Source organism: Podarcis cretensis (genome assembly GCF_951804945.1).
Source record: "Podarcis cretensis genome assembly, chromosome: 13".
Taxonomy (NCBI): Eukaryota; Metazoa; Chordata; class Lepidosauria; order Squamata; family Lacertidae; genus Podarcis; species Podarcis cretensis.
This window is the reverse complement of record NC_137182.1, coordinates 42,861,183-42,873,671: the sequence shown is the minus strand read 5'-3', so window position 1 is coordinate 42,873,671 and position 12,489 is coordinate 42,861,183. Positions and strand designations below refer to the sequence as shown.

General features: G+C 45.5%; 1 protein-coding gene across 1 annotated transcript in view; it reads left to right on the top strand.

Moving 5' to 3' along the window:
- The first annotated feature begins 4,511 nt into the window (after nt 1-4,511).
- Nucleotides 4,512-12,489, top strand: part of LOC307201265 (angiogenin-2-like) — a 174,688-nt gene continuing 166,710 nt past the window's right edge. Inside the window, exon 1 of the mRNA XM_079950324.1 lies at nt 4,512-4,520. The gene's annotated coding sequence lies outside the window, so the exon portion shown is untranslated. The remainder of the gene's footprint in view (nt 4,521-12,489) is intronic.

The window sequence follows — 12,489 nt, the reverse complement described above, 5'->3', positions numbered from 1 at the left end:
TGATTTCTGCATATATTTTGTAATTATTGTTGAGCTATGGTCTTCAGCTAGCATTTCTTCATTCTTCATTTTTCATTCATGTATATTTTCTTATGCATCCCTAAGAATATGGCAACCAGGGCAACCAGCCCTGTGGCCCTGCCCATGCTACACCACTACTTACGGTGAAGGTATGGGATTTTGCAGATAACTGGGAATGAATGAATGAATGAATGAATGGAGAAAGAGTTTGTTGGGGGTATGCCAGCGCTTGAAGTAATAAAAACCAAGGTATAGGTATCTGTGGTTTTTTCCTGTGTTTGTTTTATTTATGGTGAGCCCCAGAGTGTCCCAATTCTGTGGGGAAGGTGGAATGTAAGTAAGTACACAAACAAACAAACCCAAAACAGACACACAAAAAATATGTTTGTGGGAGGGGAGGTTATAGGCTTATTTTGTTGTTGTTTTTATTATGTATTTCATAGTTTTCTTTTGTATTTTTGTGCAATGACCTGCCCTGAGATCGTTGGATGAAGGGTGGTATATGAATTTAATGAATTAATTAATCAATCAATTAATAATTATTAATAAAAATAACAATGCTGGCAAAACAGAAAACTAATGACTCATGGAAGTTAAGTTTACTCTCCCCAAAACATTTTAAAAGATGTGTTGGGAGCTATTAGGACCCCCTTTCTCCCCCTTTCGATGGGACCAAGGAAAATGGACTTTTGCAGAAAGGAATCTCCCACTCATGTTTGCCCCTCTCCTGACTGTGAGACTTTGTATACTTAAGCCAGAGTTTTCTGAACAAACAAGAATAAAACACACTGTCCTGTTTATGCAGGGAAAATGTTTATTTTAGCAAAGTCAGAAAGGCCTGTAAACTCACACATTGAGGAAAATAAGCCACAACATACAAAAGCTATGTAGAAACTAGTTAACATGAATGTTGCAAAGGGGATTTAAGGACTTGGCCAAGATGGTGGGTCCAGTTCAAGTGAAATCTATTTCCCATGGTTTCTGGACCCTGCCAGTTGTGGGTCCTAGATTAGGAAAACAGCCTTTGATGGAGCCATCCTGTGTCTTCTGGAACTCATCCTGCAATAAACTGTTGCATTGTGGAGTGCTTTGGCTCATTGATCTAGGCAACCAGTTGTTACATTCTCCTACTCCGTTTTGCTCCCATGCCAGTCTGTGGGAACATCTTGAATTTTGCTTTTACATCTTAGGCTGTGGTTTTCCCCGCCTAAGATTTCTTTTTGTACATCTGTACATGTTGGAGTTTCAAAAAGGATGTTGAGAGGTGTCCCTTGTTTCCCAATGAAGTGGTTCTTTTTCTGAGTATAATCCTGTCAACATAAACCAAGTAAGTTTATGGCGTGCAGCAATAAATCAAAGCAATGCCCATAACCAAAGGACAGTGGAAACTTGGTTTTCGACCGTCTCGGAAGTCAAATGTTTTGGCTTTGGAACGCTGAAAACCCGGAAGTAAATGCTTCTGTTTTTGAATGTACCTTGGAAGTCGAAAGGCTTCCACTGAGTGTTACTCAATTTTTAAATTAAATCTGCAGGCTGCCCTTTGCGCCTTGTTTTGGAAGTCAAACGGTTTTCTGGACTGGATTACGGTTGAAAACTGAGGTTCCACTGTATGCCATGTCTGCTTATCTGAGTCACAAGGTGGAAGAGTTAGAAATGAGGCTGGATTTTAATAAGCATCCAGGGACATGCATTGTACATACATGTCTGCCTTACTGGTTTCTATTTAGGATAAAAGGGGTTTTTTTGGAGTGAAATATAACAAAATAAACAAGACTTCAACTATAATATCAGGTGCTTCAGGCATCTCTTTAGAAAGTTATTCAATTAAAAGGCATCTGAAAAACTAGTTAGGCTTTTCTTTTAAAAATGTATTCAAAAGCAGATCAAAAAATGGTGCTTTTGGAAAAAATGGGGTATTCCTAAAGAAAGGTCAATAATTTGAGGGTGTCCTGCTGGTTATTCATTTCTGAAATATGGCAATCCCATGTCAACCCAGAGTGCAGAAGTCCAAAGAGCTGAATTCCATGTTAGGAAAAAGCTCATTCTATATCTGGAACACTCACATGACTCACGAGACTAGCTTGAAGACCTGAACAGACACCAACATTTATCTTGCTACATCCACAGTGGATGCAATATTTTCATTCATAGATTGTGCAAAAGCACTTCGCCTGCCAAAAACCCTCCAACACTGCCATTAAGAAGCACATGTTCTCCTGTTAATTAGAGCTTAATTTGGAATAAAGTACAGGCGTGTGCTAGAAATGATGAGATCACAAACGTCGGAACAGCACCTGATGCAAGGTCATTAAGGTTTGAGCTTGAGGTAATGTTCCCCTTGACAAATGTTCCCCTTGAAAGTGTGTGGGGATATTCAGACCCACATGGGACTCATACTTCCAAGTCAACTTGGAAGTCTGACATCTTCAAATGGCATCAATATAACACCAACCCCAAGGTCAGAGGTGTCTCTGCGGGAGATATTTCCCTGACTGGTAGACAGGGAGGCACAGGGCAGCCAATCAGAAGCCCTGCCTTGGTTTCTGAACGTTTTGAGAGTCGAACGGAGTTCCAGAGCAGATTCCCTTTGACTTCTGATGTACCACTGTACTGAAGTAGATGGGCCAATGGTCTGACTGCAGCCTCATAACTACCTAATTAGGGAATTAGGATTACAATTTGAGCAGGGTTGTCATAGCCCTTTTCAGATTCTCCCTTGATATGTCCTAGGAAGTGGGTTATATAATAAATCTGATCAAAAAAGGGAGAGCATGAAAATGCCCTGTTGAACTTAACACCGTTTCCTGTTTTTTCTGCGCAGAACAACCACCAAGAGCCACAGAGAGCCATGGCTGCCAAGGGGCCCTGTCCTGTATGGCTGCTCTTGGTTTTGCTCTCCTGGATGCTGCTGGGGACTGAAGCCTCCTGGGACTTCCAATCCTTCAAACACGAGTATGTTGATTACCCGAAGACTGAAGTCAAAGATTACTGCAACTATTTAATCAGGAAAAGAGGCCTGGGTTACCCAATAGAACACACTTTTGTACATGTCTCAGACCAAGATCTTAAAGACATTTGCACTGTTTGGGCATACCAGAAACTGGTCCAATGTCGAGCTCATCTCCTGTTCCAATCACCATGTGTTATAGATATGATTTTATCTACCACACTTATGAATTTACTAAGAAAATTGAACTTTCATGTAGGAATTGAATTAACATTTTGAATGCCATTATTGCACAAGCAGACTTCTGTGCAGGCAACAAATAATCCGCTACCATCCTCTCAGACACTCAGCAGCCCCCTACACTTCCCCCCTCCTGGACTCCATCCCTCTCAAGAAACCTCTCAAGGTGGTCCCCCAATCTTCCAGGGCAGGTCTGGGCAAAGGCAAGAGGATTGCAAGAAGGAGGAGTTGATGAAGTCCTTTTACATAAGCAAATATCTGTTTTACCTGCTCACAGTCACCATTGGATTGCCACCAGGATTCCTGAGGGTGAAAAGGCCACTCTGATCACTTTGGGTCTCCACTTTGTCCCACTGCTCATCTCCTACCTCACTTTTCATCATATAAAAGTATGATCTCATTCCTTTTCTCATGATTCTTGCTGCTGTGGGATCAAGCAGTTATTTGTGGTATCCCTGGTTGCCTATTTAAACCCAGCCTCTTTTCTCACTCTTCCAGATAAGCAGACATAGTATATACATTTCTGATATACAGCTTTGTTCTTTCCCCCTTTTTTTCTCTGAAGCCAGGCTATATCTTGACTCCTGCCTGTCTGCTGGGAGTCCATCTAAGGGTAAACCACCATTAGGCGGCGCCCTATGACATCAATTAGGGACATGCTGAGGGGTCCCCGTAAGGGTTGTGACATGGCCCTAGCCCACATCCCAGCTTTGGACAGAATTCACAACCCCGGATCCCTTTAACAGGATACCCTTACTGAGGAGGGGCAGGCGGAGGCCACAACCTCCCCTCCATACAAACAAAGGCTTACTGCCACTCAAGCCCAAAGGGCTTGCCGCCAACACCCTTACATCTGCAACCAATCCCTGACACACTCTGAAGTGTCATTCAACAGGCTATCATTGCCGACATCGGAAAGGTGTACCCCATCACTGCGAGACAAGACTTCCTTGTCAAAGGGGAAGACAGGTGATTGCTTTCTTTCTGGCTCTATTAATGGCCAGAAAGGAAAGCTTAGACCAGGCACCCACAAACTCAGCCCTCCAGGTCTTCAGGGACTACAATTCCCATCATCCCAGACCACTAGTCCTGTTAGCTAGGAATGATGGGAGTTGTAGTCCCAAAACCTCTGGAGGGCCGAGTTTGGGGATGCCTGGCTTAGACCATTGTTTAAGCTTTGTTAAAGCTGCCAACTGGGAAAGGTGAGCAGACTTATTATAAGGGGAATACTTTTTTAAAAAGAGGGGTGAAAATACAGCATTAAACCACTAGATGGGGGAGCTGTTGTGTGTCCGAATTGCAACATGCAAAAGTGACTCCGATTTAGGTCTCATTAAATGCTACTAGGCAAGGGGAAATTACTTAAACTGTATGTTTCAAAGTTCCGTTTATTGAAAAGGCTATGTGAAATATTGATGATTGAAGGAAAATTTAATAAAAGTTTGCATGCCTACACGTTAGAGTGAATATGCCTCTCCCCTCCCCCCACAATCACCAGCCCCCAAAGATTTAACTTCCATGGACACTGAGGTGGGAGCACCCAACCCTGAATATGGCAACTTCAGAAAAGGAATTATTTCACCTCCACAAATCTCCAACAGATACATGTTTTTCCTAAAATGCAAATGAAATACTAAGCACAGGAATTTGCATATCTGTCCCTTGTAAATGTAGGTAAATGTACATTTTCTCTGTCTCTGGCCAGAGGAGGATAGAACCAAGAGACCCTATTTTTTGTCATCCTACATTAAATCTGCTATATCTGTCTCCCCTCTCTATGGTTTAGGGTCAGAGGTGGAGCTCAGATTCATTCATTCAGTCCCTTGCTCAGATCTCGCTTCAGCGAGAAACTTACACGGTTTATACAAATATCCTATCTCTTGGCCAAATCTCCCTGACCCTCAACAAAGGTCTAAGCTTCTTGTCTTATGTAGCATAATGCCAGAGGCATGGTGGGTAATTAATACAGTAGTCAACATCCGTAAGGTGGATGATGTTAATTATTTCACCGCCCGCACTTGAAATTTGTCCCGTTGTCAAAAACATAATAATAGCCAATATTCTACCCACTTGTGAAGGGTGTGCACAAATGGAGTGGTCATGCTCTATAAAATACACTGTGTGGATACTGTCCTCCATAAACTGTTGTTGCACGACATTCACCACATTGTCGTTTATCAAGTACTGACTGGCAAGTGTCAATATTCACACGGATATGTGATCATAACTAGACAACATCCACCACCACATTTGCACATGAGAATTCGAAATGATATACAGTGGTACCTCAGGTTAAGAACTTAATTCGTTCCAGAGGTCCATTCTTAACCTGAAACTGTTCTTAACCTGAGGTACCACTTTAGCTAATGGGGCTTTCTGCTGCCGCCACACTGCCACCACACGATTTCTGTTCTCATCCTGAAGCAAAGTTCTTAACCCGAGGTACTATTTATGGGTTAGTGGAGCCTGTAACCTGAAGCGTCTGTAACCCGAGGTACATTGCAACCTTATTTTGCTAATGTAAGTACGTGAAGTTTTCAGGAAGGATAAAGCATTAGGAGAGATTTGTGAGGGTTCCAGTTCCATTTTGGCCCAGAGAGTTGAAGATGAGTTAATCATGTGCGTCAACTGTTTTAATTGGAAAGCCTTGGAGTACGTCTTATGATTTGGGTGGTGGATACAGCTTTTACCTCTAGAAATAATATCTTAATACAATAATAATGCTTAAGAATACAGTATAAAAAACACAAAACACATACTGAAAATAAGAACCAAAAATAAATGCATAATCAATAATCCCCCATCCCATGAGTTGGGCCTGGAAATGAGTGCAGTTGGGCTTGGTGTAATATGACCGAAGAATCTTGCCCTGGCCACCAAGTTCTGCACTAATTGAAGATTCTGAATTGTCTTCAGAGCTCTGAGTAGAACACCTGACAGTAATCTAACCTAGAGGTTCCCAGAGCATAGACAATAGTAGTTAGGCTGTGTCCAGATAGTCATAGAGCTAGGCCATCAGCTGAAGTCAATGGAAGGTACTCTGTGCCACTGATGCCACCTTAGCCTCAAGCGACAGCAAAGGATCCTGACGTACCCCTAAGTAGAATATATCTGCCTCTTGGGTCTTCCAGTGAGTCTTTAATAACAAGGGGGAACATTCATGCTATAAGCACTGTATCCACTGTAGAGAATCAGGATTAGCCCTTATCAGTATGGGTGGATGAACACTTTCCCATGCATTGCATTATGTAATATGTCTGTCTAGAGTGAGTAAAAATATTCATGTGAGAATATAGACATCAGCTGTACCATCAACCTGTTGGGTACAGAATGCGTCCTACCAGAACATTCAAGATCAATTAAATTAGACCTACATGTTTTTCTACTAATGATGCTTCATTTCCATCTCCTTGTATCCCCCTCCCCCCGGAATTTTATTTTTGTATGCATATATTCATTTTTGTGAATAAATATTTAACCTTTGTGTGACTCCTTCTCCTAAGTATTAATCATGGCAGCCATATTCTTTACCTGCATTTCACTGGCAGCCAATCATCTTTGAGCACAAGCTCTCTGACTATAGATGTGGTGGCTGAGCTGTGGATTGGCTGCATCAGTTCAGAGTAAAGAAGGCTGATGATAACAGCCATGTTGAAATCTTGGTTACAATGCTTTATCTTGAATTTAAATATTGCTATATGCAGAATTTGTTTAATTTTTGGAGGAAGATTAAGTCATGTAAGTACCACCACCCCTGTACAAGGAAGCCCAGTATGCTTATATACAAATGTCCATCTTGAGAAGGTGTGAATAGCAGAAAGTAGGAAGTAAAGCTCTACGTACATAGAAATGAAGCTTCATTGGAAAAAGCTACTTTCCTAGATTTAGGATAATTTTACAGTCACGAAAGGTGCCCATTTCAAAGGTGTTTACACATTTTTTATCTAGAAATCTAGAAAGTAGATGCCAAGTCATCATTGGGATGTCTCAAAGAGAAAGCAGGGTCTGACTTGAACAAATTTTATAAATTTCTTAGTCCGTCTGTTTGACTTTAAGGATGGGCTCAGAGGTCTGTCTTTTTCTTCTTCACTCATCCCTTTGTCCTTTTGTATCATTACAATCTGCAGCCTGCGAGTAGGGACTACTTTTTTTTCAGTTGGTTGTACTAATGTTGCCCTGGGAGTCAAAGACTGTTCCTTCTTTCTGGCAATAAAAATACATTGGCAATAAAATCAATAAATTGCTATTATTTCATGACAACCTGAAGCAGCTCCCTGAGGAGGCCACCACACTCTGACTAAGGTTAACAGTTTGGCACTTAGGGAATCTCAGTATCCTAATTTGGAGAACTCACGTCTGTTTATTTCTGCTGTTGTGACATGAAGAATAATGGTGTCATTCATTGTCTTTGCAGAGGCTAATTTTTGTGTGATTTTTGAGGTGCTGATTAGTATCTGGAACCGAGCTTTATTTATTTCTTCAATCTGCCTGTCAGCTAAACTATAGTTTCATAGTTGTAATGGGGTGGAGGAGGAGAGATGGGAATGGGGAAGGGCCACAACTCAATGCTAGACAATAAAGGCGTACCTTGGATCCGAACACCTTGCGAGTCAAACACTTTGGCTTCTGAATGCTGTAAACCTGGAAGTGAGTGTTTCAGTTTTCGAACATTGTTTGGAACCCAAACGTCTGATGCAACTTCCCACCTTCCGATTGGCTGCAGGAGCTGCCTGCAACCGATTGGAAGCTGTGCCTTGGATTCTGAACATTTTGGAAGTCAAACGGAGTTCCAGAAGGGATTCTGTTTGACTTCTGAGGTACCACAGTACTGAGATAGATGGGGCAGTGTCTGACGGCAGCATTAGACAGCCTAATAACTACCTAATGAGGGAATTAGGATTACAACTTTCTTTACCTCGCAGGGGGTCGACCTGGCTTGTGTGACGGAGACCTGGGTGCGCGAAGGGGTAACTGTTACCTTACGAGAGATGGCGCCCCCGGGTTTCTCCGTCCTCCACCAGTCACGGACTGTGGGCCGGGGGGGAGGGGTGGCATTATTAATCTGGGAAGATTGTTCTTTCAGGGCTCTACCATCGCCATCGATCCCCGGCATTGAATGTGTTGGCCTAGTGTGGGGCTCCGAGGAGAGCTTGGCTGTCTGGCTGGTGTACCGGCCACCTAGCGCACCAGCAGCCACCCTGTCAGGCCTGCTGGAGGCAGTGGCCAGCTGGGCCTTGGAGTTCCCTAACCTATTGGTATTGGGAGACTTCAACTTCCATGCTGATGCCGCTCCCTCCTCACAGGCTCTGGACCTGGTGTCTTCCATGGCGACACTAGGGCTCTCCCAGTTTGTTTCGGGCCCCACACATCAAGCAGGCCACATGCTGGATTTGATCTTTGGTGCCGGTATAGATGTGATCATGTCTCCTTCGATGAAGGTGCCATGGTCTGATCACTACGCTCTGAAAGCCAGGATTGACTTTCCACCCCCACCCTGCTTAGGTGGCGAGCCGATTTGGGCTCACCCGTAGAGGCTGATGGACCCTGATAGATTCCGTCAAGCCTTGTGGGACCTTGCTCCCCCTGGCGACTCATTGACTGAGCTTGTTGAGGCCTGGAATACCCAGCTCCTGGCAGCCATCAATGAGATCGCACCTAAGCGCCCTCTGCGACCCCGCAGAAACCGGGCTCCCTGGTTTACCGAGGAGCTCCGGAAAATGAAGCGGGACCTCAGACGGCTAGAGCGAGTATGGCGGGGTGCCCGTGACGGAGCCTCAAGAACATCTTATAGGGTTTTTATGAAAACCTATGAGATGGCTGTAAAGGCCGCTAAGAAGTCTTACTTCTCGGCCTCCATTGCATCCGCTAGCTCTCGCCCGGCGCAATTATTTAGTATAATTCGGTCTTTAACGTCCCTTGAAGGACAGCCAAATTTAAATAACAATCTGACACACAGCTGTGAGGCATTTGCGAGCTTTTTTGCGGAGAAGGTCCTGTTGCTCCGCCGTGACCTCCCTGCCAATTTGGATACAATAAAGGAACTGGAGGCCCCTCGACTGTCCTCGGGTCCAGTATTGGACCATTTTGACCGGATATCTCCAGCCGATGTGGACAGACTCCTCCGAGCTGGAAAGCCCACCACCTGTCCTCTTGACCCGTGCCCGTCATGGCTGATTAGAGCGTGTCCAGACGAGGTGCGGGCCCCCCTGCGGGATATCATCAATTTGTCCCTTGGCACCGGGATATTCCCAGGGGAACTGAAGGAGGCAGTGGTGCGTCCGCTCTTAAAGAAAACATCATTAGATCCCTTAGATCTATCCAATTACCGCCCGGTCTCGAATCTTCCATTCCTGGGTAAGGTGATTGAGAGAGCGGTTGCTGAACAGCTTGGTAGGTTTTTGGATGAAACATCTGCTCTAGATCCATTCCAGTCCAGCTTCCGCGCTGGTCATGGGACCGAGACGGCTCTGGTTGCCCTAACAGATGATCTCCGCAGGCAGCTGGATCGAGGTGGGTCGGGGCTGCTGATTCTTCTAGATCTGTCAGCAGCCTTCGACATGGTCGATCACGAACTCTTGGACCACCGCCTTGCCGACGTGGGGATCCAGGGCACAGTCCTTCAATGGCTGCGCTCGTTTCTCTCTGGTCGGGGACAGAGGGTGGTGCTCGGGGGGGAATTGTCATCGAGCCACTCCTTGGTGTGTGGAGTGCCTCAGGGTGTGATTCTCTCCCCGATGCTTTTTAACATCTTTATGCGTCCCCTCGCCCAGCTTGTCCGGAGTTTTGGGCTGGGTTGCCATCAGTAAGCTGATGACACCCAACTCTATCTGTTGATGGATGGCCATCCTGACTCGGCCCCAGACACACTGGCGAGATGTCTGGAAGCTGTGGCTGGATGGTTACGTGGGAGCCGGTTGAAGTTAAATCCTTCAAAGACAGAGGTCCTCTGGCTGGGGCGGGACGATATGGGATTGAGGGGGCAACTCCCATCTCTTGCGGGGGTGCAATTAGTGCCAGCACCATCCATTAAGAGTTTGGGTGTAATCTTCGATACCTCCCTCTCTATGGAGGCGCAGATTACAGCTACAACAAAGGCGGCATTTTTTCATCTCCGCCAAGCTAAGCAGTTGGCCCCTTATCTCTCTCGCCCTGACCTAGCCACTGTGATCCATGCGACGGTCACCTCCAGACTGGATTATTGTAACTCGCTCTATGTGGGGCTGCCCTTGAGACTGACCCAGAAACTCCAGCGGGTGCAGAATGCCGCGGCGAGACTTCTTATGGGGTCTTCGCTGCGAGATCACATTCATCCGGTACTATACCAGCTGCACTGGCTCCCAGTGGAGTACAGGATCAGGTTTAAGGTGCTGGTTTTAACCTTTAAAGCCCTATACGGCCTAGGACCCTCGTACCTACGGGACCGCCTCTCCTGGTATGCCCCACAGAGAAACCTACGGTCTGCAAACAATAACATCCTCAAGGTCCCAGGCCTCAGAGAGGTTAGGCTGGCCTCAACTAGAGCCAGGGCCTTCTCGGCTGCGGCTCCAATCTGGTGGAACGCTCTGTCACAAGAGACTAGGGCCCTGCGGGACCTGACATCCTTCCGCAGGGCCTGCAAGACAGAGTTGTTCCACCAGGCCTTTGGTCAGGGCACAGCCTGACTCCCCCCTCTGGCAACTTGCACAGAATCTTGCTTAATCAGTTGCCATTAATTTGATTTTAATTTGATTTTAATTTGATTTTTATAATGAAATACTTTTAGAATGTGTGATTATCTGATTATTTGAATGTTTGATTGTTGTTAGCCGCCCTGAGCCCAGCTTCGGCTGGGGAGGGCAGGATATAAATAAAATTTATTATTTATTATTATTATTATTATAATTACAACTTGAGCAAGGCTGTCATAGCCCTTTTCAGATTTTCCCTTGATATTTCCTGGGAAGTGCGTTATATAATAAATCTGATGGGGAAAGGGAAAGCATGAAAATGCTCTATTGAACTTAACACCGTTTCCTGTTTTTTCTGCACAGAAAAACCACCAAGAGCCACAGCGAGCCATGGCTGCCAAGGGGCCCTGTCCTGTATGGCTGCTCTTGGTTTTGCTCTCCTGGATGTTGCTGGGGACTGAAGCCTCCTGGGACTTCCAATCCTTCAAACACGAGTATGTTGATTACCCGAAGACTGAAGTCAAAGATTACTGTGACTATTTAATCAGCAAAAGAGGCCTGGGTTACCCAATAGAACACACTTTCGTTCATGTCTCAGACCAAGATCTTAAAGACATCTGCACTGTTATTGGCATACCAGAAACTGGTCCATTTTCGAGCTCATCTCCTGTTCCACTCACATCGTGTTATAGATATAATTTCCTCTACCACGAATATTACATTATTAGGAATATTTCGCTTTCTTGTAAGAATGGATACCCAATTGAATTAAGATTTTGAATGCCATTGTTGCACAAGCAGACTTCTGCTCAGGCAACAAACCTCCGCTACCATCCTCTCTGACACTCAGCAGCCCCCTACACTTCCCCCCCGTCTGCACTGCATCCCTCTCAAGAAACCTCTCAAGTTAGCCCCCCAATCTTCCAGGGCAAGTCTGGGCAAAGGCAAGAGGATTGCAAGAAGGAGGAGTTGAAGAAGTCCTTTTACATAAACAAATATCTGTTTTAAAGGTAAAGGTAAAGGTACCCCTGCCCGTACGGGCCAGTCTTGACAGACTCTGGGGTTGTGCGCCCATCTCACTTAAGAGGCCAGGGGCCAGCGCTGTCCGGAGACACTTCCGGGTCACGTGGCCAGCGTGACATCGCTGCTCTGGCCAGAGCCAGAGCCAGAGCCAGAGCCGCACACGGAAACGCCGTTTACCTTCCCGCTGGTAAGCGGTCCCTATTTATCTACTTGCACCCGGAGGTGCTTTCGAACTGCTAGGTTGGCAGGCGCTGGGACCGAGCAGCGGGAGCGCACCCCGCCGCAGGGATTCGAACCGCCGACCTTTTGATCGGCAAGCCCTAGGCGCTGAGGCTTTAACCCACAGCGCCACCTGCCCCTAAAAAATATCTGTTTTACCTGCCCACAAATCACCATTGGATTGCCACCAGCATTCCTTTCTTCTTGAGGGTGAAAAGGCCACTCTGATCACTTCGGGCCTCCACTTTGTCCCACTGCTCATCTCCTACCTCGCTTTTCATCATATAAAAGTGTCATCTCATTCCTTTTCTCATGATTCTTGCTGCTGTGGGATCAAGCAGTTATTTGTGGTATCCCTGGTTGCTTATTAAA